Source organism: Mytilus galloprovincialis, chromosome 3, assembly GCF_965363235.1.
Source record: "Mytilus galloprovincialis chromosome 3, xbMytGall1.hap1.1, whole genome shotgun sequence".
Classification (NCBI taxonomy): Eukaryota; Metazoa; Mollusca; class Bivalvia; order Mytilida; family Mytilidae; genus Mytilus; species Mytilus galloprovincialis.
In genome coordinates, this window is record NC_134840.1 from 109,261,761 (window position 1) to 109,281,822 (window position 20,062).

The following is a 20,062-nucleotide window of genomic DNA, read 5'->3' on the forward strand; positions in this document are numbered from 1 at the left end:
GTCTTGCATTTCGTCAACAAAAACCTCAACAGTGATAAGCCATCAATATATATGTAGGCGAGAAAAGTGTGAAGACAATGTATGGTTATTCAGCTCTCTTTACTGTATTTCTTGTTTAAGTATTTACATAATGCCAAATAGATCTAAAATATTTGATACTTATTGTTTATTTACAACTAAGAAAAAAAAACGTGGTATACATGGTATGACATTTTATAAACACAGACTTTTGATAAATGTGAAAATTCAAATCTAAGTATCTCATTTTAAAGTTTATATCTATTCCCCAATGGTTTAACTATTGTTTAGATTTATTGATTATGATTATAAGTTAATACCTGCAATGTACTGATATAATGTTGTTTTTTGCACTTTCATTTGCCTACAAGACACATGTTGTATGAAGAAAAGGAGTACTCCAAACTGAATCGGCTTTTAATTAAATTTTTATATATTTCACACAGTCCGTGAGTTATGAGTTGCTGCCGGCGATGACAGCGCTCATTGTCGCTCTGACGAAATGAGCACAACAGTATGCTAGAGGACTGTGACCGACTTTTTTTGGGGTGCTTTAGTCTGTCTTGAAGCTGTACTCCAGTGTACAAACTGTAGGATAGTGTTGCGACATTTTTATATATTACCGACATATTGAAGAACGGTATTGGTGTACACTTCCTTGATGTCATGGTTTTCACTTGTTCCATGCTGGAACAGGTGCTTGAAATATTATCGGGATCTATTAGAATAGTTCGTAGCTTAGATTAATTTGAAATTTGAGGGGAGATTAATGAACTGGCAGCGACAGAGATCTTTGTTTATTTTTGATTATTGGAAATTCCCTTGTTTTATTGCGTTTTTCAGATGTTGTTACATGCAATCAATAATTAGAACGGTTAAGGGTTGGAGAACTAAATTCTTGTCCATGATGTGATGGAAAGGTTCTCAACAAGAACAGTGACATTTCAGAACTAGGTATGGAGGGTTTACACGAATCTAAGGCCGGTGCGTTGTTGTAGCTCAAGGGTTACAGTGAAAAGAAAATGTCCTCAATGCTCTTCAACTTCGTACTTTATTTGGCCTTTTCAACTTTTTTGGATTCGAGCATCACTGATGAGTCTTTTGTAGACGAAACGCGCGTCTGGCGTATATATAAAATTTAGTCCTGATATCTATGACGAGTTTATTGAGTATAACATTTTTTTTGCGACATTTTTATATATAACCGACATATTGAAGAACGGTATTGGTGTACACTTCATTGATGTCATGGTTTTCACTTGTTCCATGCTGGAACAGGTGCTTGAAATATTATCGGGATCTAGTAGAATAGTTCGTAGCTTAGATTAATTTGAAATTTGAGGGGAGATTAATGAACTGGCAGCGACAGAGATCTTTGTTTATTTTTGATTATTGGAAATTCCCTTGTTTTATTGCGTTTTTCAGATATTGTTACATGCAATCAATAATTAGAACGGTTAAGGGTTGTAGAACTAAATTCTTGTCCATGATGTGATGGAAAGGTTCTCAACAAGAACAGTGACATTTCAGAACTAGGTATGGAGGGTTTACACGAATCTAAGGCCGGTGCGTTGTTGTAGCTCAAGGGTTACAGTGAAAAGAAAATGTCCTCAATGCTCTTCAACTTCGTACTTTTTTAGGCCTTTTCAACTTTTTTGGATTCGAGCATCACTGATGAGTCTTTTGAAGACGAAACGCGCGTCTGGCGTATATATAAAATTTAGTCATGATATCTATGACGAGTTTATTGAGTAAACATTTTTTTTTTTAGTTGTCTAAGGCTGAGTAGTCTACAGTGATTTTTTCATGCCATGTTTTTAAGGAAAGGTTCAAGATTATTTAGAGATCCCGTATCCAGGGAACAGGGGATGTATTATAAACAGCAAGTTTTAGGATATCTGCTAGGTTAGATAACCCATTCGTTAGTTATGTGACTTAATTAGAGAGTTTGAATTACGTGGCTTGGTACTTATACATCTCGTCAATGTGTTTGTATTGGCTTTCATTTTTTTGTGGTTTGTTTTGTATTTGCGACTTTTTGTATTTATTTTGTTCTTATAACGTGACTCTGTACTTTAAAAGATCCCGTCAGTATGATATTGTTCTATTATATGTCATTATGATATATTTCTATTATGAATTACAATATACGTTGAACCACAAACGTAAAAATCATTCAATCGCGTAGTGGTATTAACTATTTTTGGATTCTTATAAATTCTATCTATAACTTTTGGATTTGTTTAAATCTCGGTCTATTTCTTAAATTTATTCTTACATACTTTTGATTTTTTAACCCTGTATGCTAACATTCCCATGAAAATTTTAAAATTGCTTGTACGCACATTGAACGACAAATTTATGTGACGTATAAAATTTTCTGACGTCAGACACTCAATAAATGTGTTCGTAGATAGTAGATGTTTTTGTGTTCTGTTAAATTGTTTCTGTTAAAATTGTTAAACGATGATGACTGATGTACCCATATTTTGACTATTATATTTATTGTGTCTGTTTATTTAACGCATCAAAGTAAAAATATCGGAAATTGATGAGACTGTCATTAAAGTGAGAGGGTTAGCGCTATAGAACCAGGTTTAATCCACCATTTTCTACATTTGAAAATGCCTGTACCAAGTCAGGAATATGACAGTTTTTGTCCATTCGTTTTTGATGCGTTTTGTTATTTGAATTTGCCATGTGATTATGGACTTTCCCAATTGATCTTCCTCTAAGTTCAGTATTTTTGTGATTTTACTTTTTGAATGGAATAGGGGAGTCTTTAGTTACAGTTCCTCCTTTTAAGGAAGGATGAGGGTGTGTTGTGTCTTTACTTGAAGTCGTGGGTTTTCAAAGCTAGGAGTAGACAACCGACACCCATTGGGCTATTGGTGGATGCAGCTGATGACGTAGCCTGCGCACGCCTGCAGTGCACTCTTACGACTGACCTTCCAAGTGGAGAGATGACAGATACAACGCCCGATACAAGGGGTAATTACAGTAATTGAGCCTCAAGTCCTTATATATAAACATAAGTCCAGGTCGGGTCCTTCCAGGGAAAATAATCTGTCTCCGAGACGATCCCCGATACAGTCATAAGAAGGTCGATTTAGAATACATTTCTAGTACTTCATATATTGCTTAATGAAGAGTTAATGATTCTGACCAAATAATCTTCTTTCATTGCATTTTAAGATTGGACTAGCTTTCAAAAGAAAATGCAGATTTCGGAATATTCCACACTCCGGCACCGATGTCTTTCCCGAAGAATAAGATGCCATATCCATTTCGTACATCAGTAGCAATTTTCATGATTTGCCTCCATCAAGCGCTTTTGGTCGACTATTTTAAAGCCAATGCGTGATCAGACAAGTAATCTTGAAATCCATACAATTTGAAAAATATTTGAGATGCAAAATCTTACAAAAGAGGGACGAAAGATACCAAAGGGACAGTCAAACTCATAAATCTAAAACAAACTGACAACGCCATGGCTAAAAATAAAAAAGACAAACAGAAAAACAATAGTACACACGACACAACATAGAAAACTAAAGAATAAACAACACGAACCCCACCAAAAACTAGGGGTGATCTCAGGTGCTCCGGAAGGGTAAGCAGATCCTGCTCCACATGTGGCACCCGTCGTGTTGCTTAAATGATTACAAATCCGGTAAATAGTCTAATTCGGTAGGTCATATTCATGAAAGGGAAGGGGATTGTAGTTACGACGTAAGGAACATATCCGATATCATTTGTGAAACGGTTATTCCATAACGGTCAACCAACTCGTGATGGCGTCAGTAAAATTTACGAAGGGATGATTTCAACTTCACCATTTGGAACTCTTGGTTTAATAGCTTCCTTGTGAGCAGCAAACCTCTATCAAGAAAATCATGATAGGAAATGCAAGCACGGGAGATATATACCCCGTATGCAGGTGCTGCTGGAATGTTGCTACTTAGAAATGGAAAGTTTACAATTGGAAAGCTGAAATCATCTCTTTTGTCGTAAAGTTTTGTTTTCAACCGACCCTCATTGTCAATTTCTAGATGTAAGTCAAGATATGAAGCCGACTTAACTGTATCTGTAGTATCCTTTATCTCTAGTTCGAAGGAGTAGGTCCGGAAATGACCGAATTTGGATTCAAATTTCAGGTTAATCTGACGAAAGATATGGACACTTATTAAACACTGAAGTGTCTATTCAATTCATTCAATTAGAATACGTAAAAGATTATAACTAATTTACTCATTTAAAACGCTCCAATTCAAGCTTAAATATGAAAAATCTATAAAATATGCCAAAACATGTCACTTTTTCAGATGGCTTTTATCAAAAGCGAATGTGACCGCATCCGTGTTTATCCTCAACTTTTATATATGTTATGTATTATCAAATACGACTTACATTTCAATATTAAGAATGAACACAAACAATGTCAAATGCGGCCACTTTCATTTAAGACGGAAACCGTCTAAAATGCTAAAATTGTGAAGATTTCAGTAATGCTAAATGCTAGTACCCGATATATGTATAAAAAAAAAAAAAAAAAAAAGAGGCAAATGTGGTATGATTGCCAATGAGACAACTATCCATATGTGCATGGTATTGTCAAAAACAGCCCATATTAATGTAGCAGAAGCATTCTATTTTCTATTAAATAACTATAAGTTTACATTTTAACTATGTTTTAAAACTGTTATATTTTAGGGCCAAAAAGCGGTCTTAAAAAAATGTACTGGACCTACTCCTTTACAACGATGCGTCATTAGGAATATAATCACCGTCGTATACATTAGGTTCTTGGATTTGTGAATACAATAGTATTTGACAAACGAGACGATTTCAATTTCGAAATTAACCATTTCCGCCACCTTAGTATCAAAATATCAACTTCACCTTTATATTTCCCAGCTTTTTTTGGTATTCGAAGCTTGCAATTTCTACCCAGAATTTGTCAAACTTCATCAGTGTTGTGAGCAGAAAGTTTTTTTTTATCTGGCAGTGCATTATGTCAAAGAACGTCTCGTTTTATTTTCTATTTTTTTTTTTTTTTTCGAAATGTACGAAAATCTTGTTAATAAATATTCTGTGACAATTATTAAAATAATAAAAGATTGTCTTGAAGTATAGATTGGTACTGACATTGTCTTCACTTGTCCCTGAATTTAATTTCTGCTGTAAAGTCTTGTTTTTGTGACAACCTTGTGACGTGGTTCTGTACTTATACATCCCGTCATTGTGTAAAGGTAAATTTTGTATTCTTTTTTTTTAATTTTGGCTACTATTTGTCTTTCAATATGCCATATTGTGCTTCTTGCTTTTAAATGTGAAATTCAATTGAGTTAGATGATAAAAGGTTAACTGCCGTACCTCTATTGATGACACTTTTAAAGAAATCTATGCCTGGGTTAAGAATACCCTTAGTATCTCGAATAATTTGTACGTTTGCAATCAGTAATTTTTTATGAATAAACTGACAATGCCTGGCTAAAAATGAAAGAAGTCAAACAATAGAACACACGACACAACATAGAAATCTTTAGAATAAGCAACACGAACCCTACCAAAAACAGGTGCTCCGTCGTGTTGCTTATGTTATAACAAATCCGGTTAAATTATGTATATCAGATTCTGAAACATCCTTTGAGGAGTTGATTGATATGCTTTTGGCGACTTTTAGCGCTAACCATTTATTTGCGTCAGAAAACTGGTAAATTATGAACGAAATACATTGCAGGATGGTTTTTATAAAATAATATATTTCAATCGTACAGTTCGAAAATAACTCCTCTGAAAGATTACCAGGGCAATACATTGGGCATCTTGCGGTTAAATGGTACATGTAAGTCTTTGTAAAAATAAGTCATAAATGGCAGAATTTGGTTCTGTCAAAGGATAAATGTCGTTGCATATGACGTTTATAAACTAGACACTGTGCATAGCTGGCTCGATCTTTGTCTACACACTGTGCTTCCTTTTTTGAGTTTGTTTCTTTAATAATTTGTTTTCAAAATATTAGAGTGGGGTGCTCATTTTCGCCATATCTTTCCATGTTTTCTTCGGTTTATGTTCAGGTCTTTATGTTTTTGAAGTATACTGATATTTCTATATAAAGATAACTTCACATGCAAAATATTCTTAGCTTTAAAACGTGTTTTTTTTGAGAAAAATCATCTGAAAAGTTGGATTAAAGGGTGTTCTAGACTTCCTAATGTTTTGTCAACGGGGGACACATAATCTGATTTAACCAAATAATTGCAGCTATAAACAATATTTATCAAATAAATTTCATAATAGATGAATAGAAGACATTTGAAAGATGTAAAAAAAACTGAAGTTTAGGGCAACAAGTCACAGAATTACTAAGAAATACTTCTTTTAAATCGTTTTTTTTTTTCATTCAGGAAATTGGCTGAAAATCGTTGTCCATATTTCGGTCCTTTGTGGTAAGTGCTCATTTTCAAAATAATCATATTTGTTATAAAAATATAATTTACCGGCGGGCATATTTCTTCCATTTCAACCATCCTTTGAAGTTTTTACACCTCAAAATCATGAAACGGCGAAATTGTTTCCATGGCGAATATGAGCGCCTCACTCTACATATTTACACCTACAACAACTTCTTGTGGACGAATGAATAATTTGTTTACAAGATATTAGCGGGTTTCTTTTTTTTTCCCACGAGTTCAACATGTTTAGACGGATGCAATAATTTCTAAACGTATGTAGTGGGTCAATGGAGAAAAGGGCAGAAACTCAAATACACAGGTATATAAATAAATTAACTTATCCGAAAATATTACCTTCTTTGACTCCCTATCTAGATCCAAAATGAGAGACAACAGACCTCTTAAGCAACCAACAATCAATCAATCTTTATTGCTGAAAAACAGCTAAGGGCCCAAGCAAGGGCAGAGTTACATGCAGAACTTGGATGATCCAGCAATATACCGATATTTGTAAGGACACTGCCGTCATTTATTAGATTTAATTTTGGTCAACATAATCTGTACGATAATTTAAGTTTGAAGTTGGATTCATAACAAACTGCACATATACATATTATAGTTAATTGCTATTAATAAGTATTGCAATATGCAAAGTAAAGTATTTAGTTCTATTGTAATCTTTAATCAATCCTAATTCTATCTTACTTTTGAGATATAGTTTTTCATATGTGACGTAATTTTTCTGCTGTTTCAGAAATTTCATATGTTCAAATTTTTAATGCCTTTTCACCATCGTATGTGACGTAATTTTTAATGCCTTTTCACCGTCGTATGTGACGTCATTTTCATAATTTACTGCGTTGAGGCCTGGACTGAGTCGGGTGTGTCTATTCTGTGTTGGTCATTCAATATGTATTCGTGTTTGTTTTATGTAATGAGTTAATACTTCAGTTTCATTATGTATATCTGTTATATTCATTTGATAAAATTTACTGTTTGCAATAGCATTAATTGTTCTAAATAATTAGGATGTTCTTATCCCAAGCATACAAACTTAGCCGTATTTGACACAACCTTTTTCAACTTTTGATCTTCAGTGTTGTACAACTTTGTACTTTTTTTCGCTTTCGATCTTTTATATCTGGGCGTCACTGGTGAGTCTTGTGTGGACGAGGCGCGTTTTTGGCGCATTAAATTTTAAACCTGATGCTTTTTGTTATTCATTAATCATGTGTTTCTTTGTCTAATACGTTTTCCTATTTATTTGTATTGTAGTCCTGTAATATTATGATGTCATTTCTGTTATATTTAACATTGCCATTAAAGTGCGAGGTTTGGCATGCCAAAAAACCAGGTTCAACCCACCATTGTTGCCTTTAAAAATGTCCTGTACCAAGTCAGGAATATGGCCATTGTTATATTATAGTTCGTTTCTGTGTGTGTTACAAGTTAACGTTGCGTCGTTTGTTTTCTCTTAATTTTGAGTGTAAATTGACATTGCGATAAGACGTGTCACGGTACTTGCCTATCCCAAATTCATGTATTTGGTTTTGATGTTATATTTGTTATTCTCGTGGGATTTTTGTCTGATGCTTGGTCCGTTTCTGTGTGTGTTAGTTACATTGTAGTGTTGTGTCGTTGTTCTCCGCTTATAGTTATGCGTTTCCGTCAGTTTTAGTTTGTTACCCCGATTTTGTTTTTTGTCCATGGATTTATGAGTTTGAACAGCGGTATACTACTGTTGCCTTTATGTAGTTTATGTATCCATTACAATGATGGAAGATCAAATTCGTCATCTTTGGTTGAGTTTCCACAGGAACGTTTTCACTTATGCACCCAACATCAAACTTTATAAATATTACGTACTAGTTCCCGTCTATATATAATTACTACATATAGCAAATTGGGATAAATATGTATAAACAAACTCGCTGCTATAAACTAATTATTATTTTTAATTATTTAACATGTTTAATTTTCATTAATGATTGAATCTGTTTATTTTTATATCCAACAGCTAGTGTTCTACACAAAACAGAGAATGAAAATACAATTGTTACAATAAGAACCAGCAACAACTTAAAACATTGTGAATATAAGGATGCAAGTCAAAAGCTGCTAATTTACGCGCGACTGCTAGACTAATGCACTATATAGCAGAATGAACATCATCTTTTCACTTCGTTTACGCCTTCGTCCTTATTCGACAAGTCCGCATCAAATGTTTCACAAATTGTTGCAAGGATGTCAGGGGTCACGCTGTGCAGATATTTCTGTATTACATGCAAATTACTTTCATTTAGTTTTCACGTTGTTTTGGAAGGTGGTTTTAATTCAAACGTGCCAAGAATGTGATGAAAAGGTAAATGCGCCAAAGAGATGAAGGACTTTCTAATGTAGCATTTTTATTTTTGTATTTTGTCCTCTTGTTGCATCATGAACTTTTCTCTCGCATTTGTCAATAATGGTTCATTTGTTTCTGTTCTACAGCTGCAACTGCGACACAAAAAATTGCTTTATTACATGTAGCTATTATTCTCAAATTCGAAACCAGTTGATTGATTGTTTGTTAATTTATTTCCTTCAACATGTTAAATTGAACATTTAAATTTGTTATCATCTGAAGGAATCTATTTTCAAAACACCTTTTTCTGGTATTTAATTTGAGCTGTTACGGCTTCAACTGTTCTGCCATGCTACGAGTTTCGATTCCCTGTCAACGTCCTTTTTCTTAATAACCACTACCCTCCACAAGTGTCAATATCTTATTTTTTTTTTATGATCTCATCATTTTGTTCACTGCTGATTAAAATAACTTTTTCCTTCTTTTTCTGTTAAATTTCTATATGATTAGCCCACCCGACCCGAAGGGCCAAGTGAGCTATTCTCATACCTTGACGTCACTTTGAATGAAATTAAACACATAGCATGAATGTTCCTTGTGAGTTGCAAACCAAGTGTTGTTACAAGTGCTTTGTAGTCCACCCATCATCCAAGATGGACGCTAAAAGACTTAGTTTAAAAGAGGGACGAAAGATACCAAAGGGACAGTCAAACTCATAAATCCAAAACAAACTGACAACGCCATGGCTAAAAATGAAAAAGACAAACAGAAAAACAATAGTACACACGACACAACATAGAAAACTAAAGAATAAACAACACGAACCCCACCAAAAACTAGGGGTGATCTCAGGTGCTCCGGAAGGGTAAGCAGATCCTGCTCCACATGTGGCACCCGTCGTGTTGCTTATGTGATTACAAATCCGGTAAATTGTCTAATTCGGTAGGTCATATTCATGAAAGGGAAGGGGATTGTAGTTACGACATAAGGAACATATCCGATATCATTTGTGAAACGGTTATTCCATAACGGTCAACCAACTCGTGATGGCGTCCGTAAAATTTACGAAGGGATGATTTCAACTTCACCATTTGGAACTCTTGGTTTAATAGCTTCCTTGTTAGCAGCAAACGTCTATCAAGAAAATCATGATAGGAAATGCAAGCACGGGAATATCGTATCAATTGGGAGATATATACCCCGTATGCAGGTGCTGCTGGAATGTTGCTACTTAGGACCCTTTAGGAAATACATACAAATGTCTTCTTTCAGAGAACTAATACATCTTCCTTATAAGGTGTTGACCAAGTGTTGTTATTTTGTAGCTAATCCATCATCTAAGATGGCCGCCAGTTGTAGACTTATTTAACATAGGACCTTTCTTGGAAATACATACAAATGTTTTCTTTAAGGGAACCAATGCTCGGAATAAAACTAAACATGTCATGAATGTTCCTTGTGAGGTGCTGATGAAGTGTTGCTATTTTGTTGCTTATTTACTGTACAAACTGACCACCAGGATTAAATATTTGATTAAAGGGCCAACATTAAACCCAATTTGACCTCAATCGTTATTTAAGTATCTGTTATTATTTTTCTTTGTCTTTTTCTTTGATTTCAAAAAACCCAAGGAGAGTCGGGTGAATGACCCTGGCTCTTGAGCCTCTAGTTGTATAATATGCTTTTGTTCTGTATGTTGAATCATTTTTTGTGCATTTTCACTTGCCAGGTTGAACACTGTACATAGAATGTTTTTTTTTCTGCATTTAAATTATCTTACCAATTTAGTGTTTTATTGTTAGTAAAAGTATGCTGCCTTCAAAAGCGATTGTGTCTGCATCTTTGGATTTTCACGCCTAAGCTGATCTAGATTCTCAAAATCCCTTTCTGATACTATGTTGGTTGTGAAAACAGTAATATAGTTTTCTTATAATTTTATAAAATTTGGCGAACTGTCAATACTAAATTTTCACCTGGCAGGGGCTTTCCATGATTATATTACTTGTGCATAATATTTGTAATGCCTCAGCTGTAAGAATTTTTATTCATTTTGAATAGAAAAAAATCAGTAAAAAAATTCATCCTGTTTTGTAAATTCAGGAAATAAAATTCGTGTCAGTAAATTAGAGGAATCCCTAGTTAATTCATTAAAAAACACACGAAAAGACACATTCTATAAAGGTCAAGAATATTCTTTGCGCTTTCAATTTGTTTCCATAAAGAACCAGTCAGTTATTTGTAAATAATTCCAAGCTCTGCAAGGATGTCAGGTGTTATGTTGTGCAGATGTTTCAATATAACATTTAGATTACATCCCTTTAGTTTTCGTATCGTTTTGGAAGGTCGTTTTAATTCAGACGTGACATGATCGATAAATGGAAAAAGGTCAACGCGCACAAGAGTTGAAGGGTCACTTTCTAATGCAGCATTTTTCCGGTGAAATTGATGCCGGATACATCGATTTGGTCTTCAATCAACATCTTGTAATCAATTTACAAAACATAAACCAAGGAACAGGTATGACACATAACCACCAAAAACATATAAACACTGAAAACTAAAAAGAAATGAAAAAGATGAATCCCAATCATACTGCGGCGACGTCCATGTGTGAAAATAATTTGCGTTTTGAAAGACACTTGCTGTGTTCAAATTCGATATGAAGACATGTTTTTTTCTTCGAATCAATGTATTTTCATTATGATCATTTAAATTCTTTCATTAACCAGCAGTGACCTGTTGAGAATTAAATTATTTGGTTAAACAATCAGTCAATTTATACTGCCCGATTTTTGACTATCTAGAAATGATGATATGCGCATGCACTATAAATTTTGACTATTGGTAATGAGAAACAACATGTACACATCTTCATAAAATTTACCATTTTTAATTATGTGTTTTCCCGCTGCAATTGCTGATGAAAAGTTTTATTGACGAAGATCTATCCACCATTGACTTATTTCATTTTCTTGTGTTTAAAACGTGTTTAAGGGCAAATTAGCAGAGTATAATGATGTTGGCAAAACTTCATAAAGATGAGCTTATCAATTCCCGCTTAATTATGCTTCCCATACATTTCCTAAAACTTTGTGTCGTAGTATCATTTTTCATACAATTTTACTATGATATACATTGTCAGGTAAAATGCTTTCGTACGTCATATGAATTCGTACTATATGCATGCTTTTTTCAATGGAAATTGATAGATATAGGAAGATGTGATGTGAGTGCCAATGAGACAACTAACTCTCCATTCAAATTACAATTTATAAAATTAAACCATTACAGCTCAATGCACAGCCTTCAACTAAGAGCCTTGGCTCACATCGAAAAACAGACCACTTTCCAGTTTGTCCTTCACAGGTCAAAATGTCTATAGGCGTTTGTGTTATGCCTTGGACTTGATTAAACGTAAGCATCTGATTTTTGAAATACTAAGCCTTTTTACTTTAGGCATAGATTACCTTAGCTGTATTTCAAAACTTTTAGGAATTTTGGTTATCAATGCTCCTCAACTTCGTACTTTATTTGGCCTTTTTAACTTTTTGGGATTCGAGCGTCACTGATGAGTCTTTTGTAGATGAAACGCGCGTCTGGCGTATATAAACAATTTAGTCCTGGTATCTGTGATGAGTTTATTGACAACTTGAGTGATATTTCAGAAGTGTTCGAATTTGAGTAACGACCTCTCGATACACTGAGTGAATAGTAATTGTTCTGTTCACGTACAAGTGTCGTTGAGCATTTGGATTTTCAAAGTATATTTCGCTAGTAATAATCCTTATTGTTTTAGCTGCAGTAACAAATTTGGCTCTAAAAAAATGACAATAATTTTATATCCGAAAATACCTTTTTACTATCTACATCTTTTCTTAACGTTCAAAGTTACTATATTCTTAACGTTAAAAGTAAGTTATATGTAATATAAATAATAACATACCTGATAGATAAATTAACGGTTTGATATATCCTATTTTTTTTCATCTTAACATTTTAAGATTACAAATATGATAAGTTTCTGAAATACACATCTTGCTAATCGAAATTTTTAGCCATTTCACCTTTCGCCATACGTTTTGCCTCTCTATCGGTCTTGCACAATTTTTTTGTCAGGTTTTCTCCGTACTGCAGAATTGACTCCCTGTCAGGTACCACATTGCTCAGAGTTGTTTTAATGCTGGTTCAGGATTTGAAGTGTGTAACGACTCTGCACTAACTACAATCATATAACGTCGTATAACCTTCAATATGAATGTAGTATCAAATAATGCAATCATAGCATAGCAACACGTATAAACATAACATAAAAACTTTTTTGTTTTAGCCTATTTTTATTTTGTAAACTTTACGTCTTTGTTACATATTGTACTTTTCTATTTCAGTACTACAAATTTAATAGGCAAACATAGGTTCAACAGGTATCCTAAACAACATTTCAATACGCCATATCTTAAAGGATAAAAGGTAAGTGACATTGATACTTCAGCAGTTGTTTCTGGACATTTTTTAACCTCTTTTCTGTGGTCTAATATCCAGTTTTGTATGATTTCCACATAGAACCCCTCGGCAGTTGCGAAGGTCTGCAGTTTTGTAACACTAGTAATTCTGGGTAAACTCCAGATGTGAAATAAACTGTTCCTAATGAAATATATGTTAAAAAACCTTCGTCGTCTTTCATGTAAGATACCAAGAATAAAGTTTAATACGGATTGGTTTCATTTTAAAATCCAGCCTGACAGAAAATTCGGACGTTTGTATAGATTGTTTATAGTAATTATTATTATGTTATGGTGAATGGAAGAAACATAAATGATACAATTTTGAAATATACTAAGATAAGATGGTGGTCAGCGCTCAATTAGCACACCTTTCACTTCCTTTCGGATTTTCTTAGCATTTAGTCTGATGACATTCCTTCAATTTAATTATTAACATAATTGTTGTTATATTTAACAATTTGTTAATACATGTAGCTCCTCGAAACATATCATTTTTTGTATTATAATTACATTAGATTTATGTTTCATTATAATACGTTATTCTGATTGGCTAACTGCACATCACGTGTTATTCCTTTAGCATTTTGCATTACACAATAAAACTAATCGTCCATGATGACACGAGGTGCCATAAAAAAAGTGCACAGGTAAATTAAATAAAATCTTGATGATCCTTGATGTAAATCGTGTTTTCATGATCCTAACTAAAAAATGTAATTATAAGTATTGAATGCTTCTTTTTGTAACTTCAAAGGGTTGTAAAAGCGTTTACCGTGCGTACATTTTTAAGAAGCGCGTTTTCGCGCTTCATACAAAATGTACTTCGGTCAACGTTTTTTTTTGCACCCCAATAAAGTTACAAAAAGAAGCATTCAATTCTTAAATGAAAAAAATAAAAATTTAATACCAAAAAAAGACCCTGCTATGTTACATAATTATCTGTATTTCGTTCATTTATTTTTGTACATAAAGTAAGCCGGCAGTTTTCTCGTTTGGATTGCTTTATGTGAAAAAAAGGTCTTGTGAAAAGATACACTAACCATTTATTTACAAGTCTTTATTAACATATGTCATTTCGGGACCTTTTAAGACTGTACGTCAACCAATAGCTATAGCCTCAGTGTTATTTGGTGTCGTGTGAAGAGTTGATTTATTGGCAATCATAACACATTTTCTTTTTTTTTTTAAACTAACATGATTTAACCAGTTCATTTAATATTGATTTTCCCATTTTAGTCTGTTAGTACGAAAGATTTTATCTATTTCCAAAATGGTATATACATGTGTAGCTTAAACATGTTGCTCTTTATTAATGTACATGGTGTTGGTGTTCACAATTATTCATCGGTCCATGTGAAGAGTTAGATTAGTATTACTTTGGTATTAATTATCCACTAGAACACACCAGCGGGCATTCAGAGCTTGGTTGGAAGTATGTAAACTGTTGCAGTGGGATCTTTTGTATAAGATGTTATGTGTGGAGAATTTCAGAAAAGGTATAAAAATTCATATGTACTTTGAGACGGGACACTTTATTAAGCCCTCTCTCTTTTTTTTCAAAGTTCGTTATTTTTTTGTTTTCTGATAAATTCCATTATTTTCGCGTTTCTGTATACTATGTACATACGTGTACTATACATAAAGTGTATTTATTATTAACTATCAATTTAAAGTGTCTTCTACAAGGCGATCACTGCTATATTATAGTGAAATCATGGGTAATTAGAGCTTGGTTGAAAGTATGTAAAAAGTCAACTCAGAGGAAAATTAACTTGGGAAGTCCATATTCACATGTCAAAATCAAATAACAAAACACATAAAAAACGAATGGACAAGAAGTGTCATATTCCTGACTTGGTACAGGCATTTTTAAATGTAGGAAATTGTGGATTAACCTGGTTTTATAGTTAACTGTTGTAGGGAGAATTTTTGGAAACGATTCTATGTCTGGAGAATTTTTGAAAAGGTATCAACATTCATAGGTATGTGTATGTGCGCAACCTTTCTGAATCGAAGTGAAACCTCTTTCATCGAGTTGACTATCATGAAGGTAGTGAGAAAAAAAGTATACTGAACATAAAAATTAGAAAAAAAACAGTATGTTTAAGAGAAAGTCCTGATCCTGTATGCTTTAGAGAAAAAAAAGTTTGTGAATGAAAAAAAGTCGTTCTGTAAAATCTGTTTTTATTTATAAACATCATTGACAGTTGATACACACATGAACACTATTTGTTTATTAAAAAACTGACAAAAACAAGTTACCCTTGTCAGCCCCTTTTTTCGGCTGTAATCAAGTTTTTGTGTTTTCATGAATTGAAAATTGTGTGCAAGTTTAAAACTGGAAGTCTTGTATGACTTATAAATTGGTCTGATGACGGGAACAATATCCGGACGCGTTTATTTTTGTATCAAATTAACCCAAATTGAATAGTCATAAGAGGAGAAGACAAATAAAGGCAACAGTAGTATACCGATGTTCAAAACTCACAAATCGATAGAGAAAAAAACAAATCCGGGTAACAGACCAAAACCGATGAGAATAGCAATAACATCAAACTAAATACATGAATTTGGGATAGAAAAGTACCGTGACACGTCTTATAATAATGTGAATTCACACTCAAATATAACAGGAAACAAACGACACAAAAGAAACACAACGTTAAAATGTAACACACACAGAAACAATGACCGAATTCCTGACTTGATACAAATGCGACTATGCATGGTATCTATAAAACACAGAGGCATGATGAGTGATTTATTGTGGAAGGGAGAGAAGCGACACACAGAATGAGGTCTTCACGTTTAATAGTATAGATTTGTGAATCTGATAAGAGCATTAAGTCAATACTGTCGGTGTTATTTTCAGCTCTAACCATATCTACTCCGTTAAGATGAGGAACCTTTTCATAAGAAGTTGTAGACTTTCAACAATGACATTTGTATGTTATGCAGTGCACGATCTTATATAAACCCTGTGCATGTTTTCAAACTATTTACGCACTTTTCTGTGACAGTCGTGTTTTACGGGGGTTCCATAAACGACAAGTCTAGGGTTCTTTGACATCACTTTATTAAGTAAATATAGGAAATAAATGACCCAATCTGTGGAACCAGGTTATATATCTAACATCTACAGTACAACCAGTATGTTACAGGGACATCATAATCTATGTGTCCAGATATAAAGAATGTAATTTCCAATAACACAGGTTTTCCAAAGTATGGAAACTTCAGTGAATAATCACGAGCACTAAATATAATGTTTCTATGCAAGTTTCATCACTATATACGGTTTCAATAAGAAGTATATATTAAATATGTCTGTCTCTAATTTTCAATAGTTAACCACCATTACTTTTTTTCCAAAATCTGAGGTGTGTCCAGAATGACCAAAAAGATCTGACCATAAAGGTAAATAAGGTGTGACAATTAATTTACTAATGAGTTGGACAGGTAGATACTATTACAACTATGCCCAATGAAGTATGACTGACAAGAACTTTCATACATTTTAAAGTGTGAAGAGATAATGAACTATAAATCAAAAGATCAAATAATCAAAGTGAAGTAATCAAGTCTAATATCTGGCATATTATAAAATGTAAAATACTAATAAATGAAATACGTAAAAATATACTCTGTCACATTTATACCTCCAACAGCAAAATCAGTCTCATCCATATATTTATTAAGTAAATGGTAAGTTTATCTTTTCACAAGACCTGCTTTTTCACATATAGCTGGCATCATCCAACCCTATTGTTATGTCCTAATTGCGAGACATCATACAACTAAGGAGCATTTTAATGATGGGTTTGACCTTTGACAGATACATTGCCTGCTTTACTTCAGTTTTGCTGTTCACTGAACTCTTAACACCATCTGAAAAATAACACAAAACTTGTCGATACAAATTTACAAAATGTAATTAAGAATGTGTGTTTTCATAACTTACACCTGTGTTTTCATACTTACACCAGTGACTTTTATATTGTTAATATAATAACAGACACATATCACTATTAGAGTACCCGAGTTGAAATAGATCAATCCTTTTTTGCCTTTTATGGACTGCAGTATTTCCTTTCATTCCTTTGGTCGCAATGTTTTATTCAATAGTCATCTTGTTGAATTGTCTACAAGAAGTTAGAATATCCTTTAACTCTCCGCTATATATATAGATGATGTTCTTTCACTAAATAATTCAAAATTTGGTGACTAGGTGGAACGTACCTATCCCATCGAACTAGATATAAAGGATACTACAGATACAATTAAGTCGGCCTCATATCTTGACTTGCATCTAGAAATTGACAATGAGGGTTGGTTGAAAACAAAACTTTACGACAAAAGAGATGATTTCAGCTTTCCAATTGTGAACTTTTCATTTCTAAGTAGCAATATTCCAGGAGCACCTGCATACGGGGTATATATCTCCCAATTGATACGATATTCCCGTGCTTGCATTTCCTATCATAATTTTCTTGATAGAGGGTTGCTGCTCACAATGAAGCTGTTAAACTAAGAGTTCCAAATGGTGAAGTTGAAATCATCCCTTCGTAAAATTTACGGACGCCATCACAAATGGTTGACCGTTATGGAATAACCGTTTCACAAATGATATCGGATACATTCCTTCTGTCGTAACTACAATCCCCTTCCCTTTCATGAATATGACCTTTCGAATTAGACTATTTACCGGATTTGTGATCACATAAGCAACACGACGGGTGCCACATGTGGAGCAGGATCTGCTTACCCTTCTGGAGCACCTGAGATCACCCCTAGTTTTTGGTGGGGTTCGTGTTGTTTATCCTTAAGTTTTCTATGTTTGTCATGGGTCAATTGTTTGTCTTTTTCATTTTTAACCATGGCGTTGTCAGTTTATTTTAGATTTATGAGTTTGACTTTCCCTTTGGTACCTTTCGTCCCTCTTGTATATTTTAAGTGTGGATTATCTAATTGAATTACATACCTTTTACCTCAGACATTTTCCCAACTGCAGTTTTTGACACTTCATCTCGCAATTTTCCGATATATATATCTCTCATATCATTGTCAGCACCACCGTGTTGTATTTTATGTAACATCTATATAATCAAATAATAAGAATTCATCATAAAAACATACGTTATATTTATATACAATGTGCCGTAATCATATATAACGATTTCTCTCTGCTAAAGTGAAAGTAGATTTCAAGAAAATCTCTCTCATGTTATCGTATCGATGGAAAATTAACAAAAAGGAACGACAGCTGATGTGGCTTTCCCGTAGGTCGAAGGTCGTGCTCTTCTTCAAAACAAACAATTGCCATGTGTATGAAGGTTTAGTTTTCTGAAAACAATTTAAACCTGCACACCAAATTATAAACACATCCAGACGTTTCAATTCCGACTGCTCTTGCAGGCGGTGAAAAGAAATCTAAAGTTCGTTTCGTCAACCTTCTACTTATAATTTTACGGTCAATTTCAACCAATCAAAACGTGTATTATGTTCGTACTACTATGAATGTGAATCTAGCCAGAACTGGATAACAACAGCCGAAGTTTTAAATCTAGTTCCACCAAAATTTATAAAAAAAACGAGATTGTTGGCTCTCATTTATCTGCTTTAACTTCAACTTCAACCTTCTACTGGGGTAGGGGTGTACATCGCGGCAGCTTATCGTATATCTTATCGGGAGAGGATTTCCTGTGTTGAGGAGTATGTTTGACAAGGATGTGTTGACAAAGGAAGACATATACAAGTAAAGATTAAAGGAAGTTCCAATGATGGTGGTTCCACAACGGGGACATCAATGTATGGGATGCTCATAACAGAGATGGCTGTATTAATATCTGGGACGGTTATAACAGGGACGTCTGTAGATGGCATAACAGGATCGGGGCTGGTCTTGCAGGGATTACTTGGCAGAGGAGAAATAGGTTACGCTGCCGAAGTGAAACCCCCAACATCATAAAAAAAAGCATTCTCCTCCTCATCACATAGTGAAACTTCCTCAATACTTCCCACTGAGGAGTTCTCCGTCTCTTTCAATAAATTCGGAAGTACCTCCTTCTGTTTTTTCACTGACCCCTTCCTGTTCTCCGTTAGCTTCTCGTCTCCTTTCTTACTTGTCTTCTACTCCTCTTTTCTCATTCCTCTTCCTTTTTCTCCCTTTCTTCCTCTGGTGTTCTCTTCTTCTCCTGCACCTTCTTAATTTTCCTTCTTTTTCTCCCCTTCATTCCCAAATACCATATTATCTTCCACATACAAGTTCCTTAACACTGTCCTCTTTGCTTCTTTGCCCCCTGGTCCTGATCTATTCCTTTGAGACCTTTTTTTGCTATCTTTCTGCTGCTCCTTTATTTTCCTTTTCCACTTTCTCGGTAATCATTTTATCCTCCCTCGGTCTTTGGAACAGAAGGAACTAATCCTTTTCCTCCTTTGTGCAAGTCATTGTGGTCCTTTTGATTAACTTCAAAATCCCCTCACACTTCTTGTGAGCTGCTCTGCGACTCACAAGGACTCTACACTCTCCACACCTCCAATCTCTCTGTGCTGCTCGGTCATGTGCCTCTTACAAATGACAGATTGGTCAAAAGTGAAATCATTACCGATTCCACAAGTCTACACTGTGTCCTGCAATTATAAAAAGGGTTTTACTTCTCTTTCAAAGAGATCTCCATAGAGGAAAGCTCAACTTGAAAAAAAAATCATGATTGCGATCGAAACCAATTTTACATGCCTAT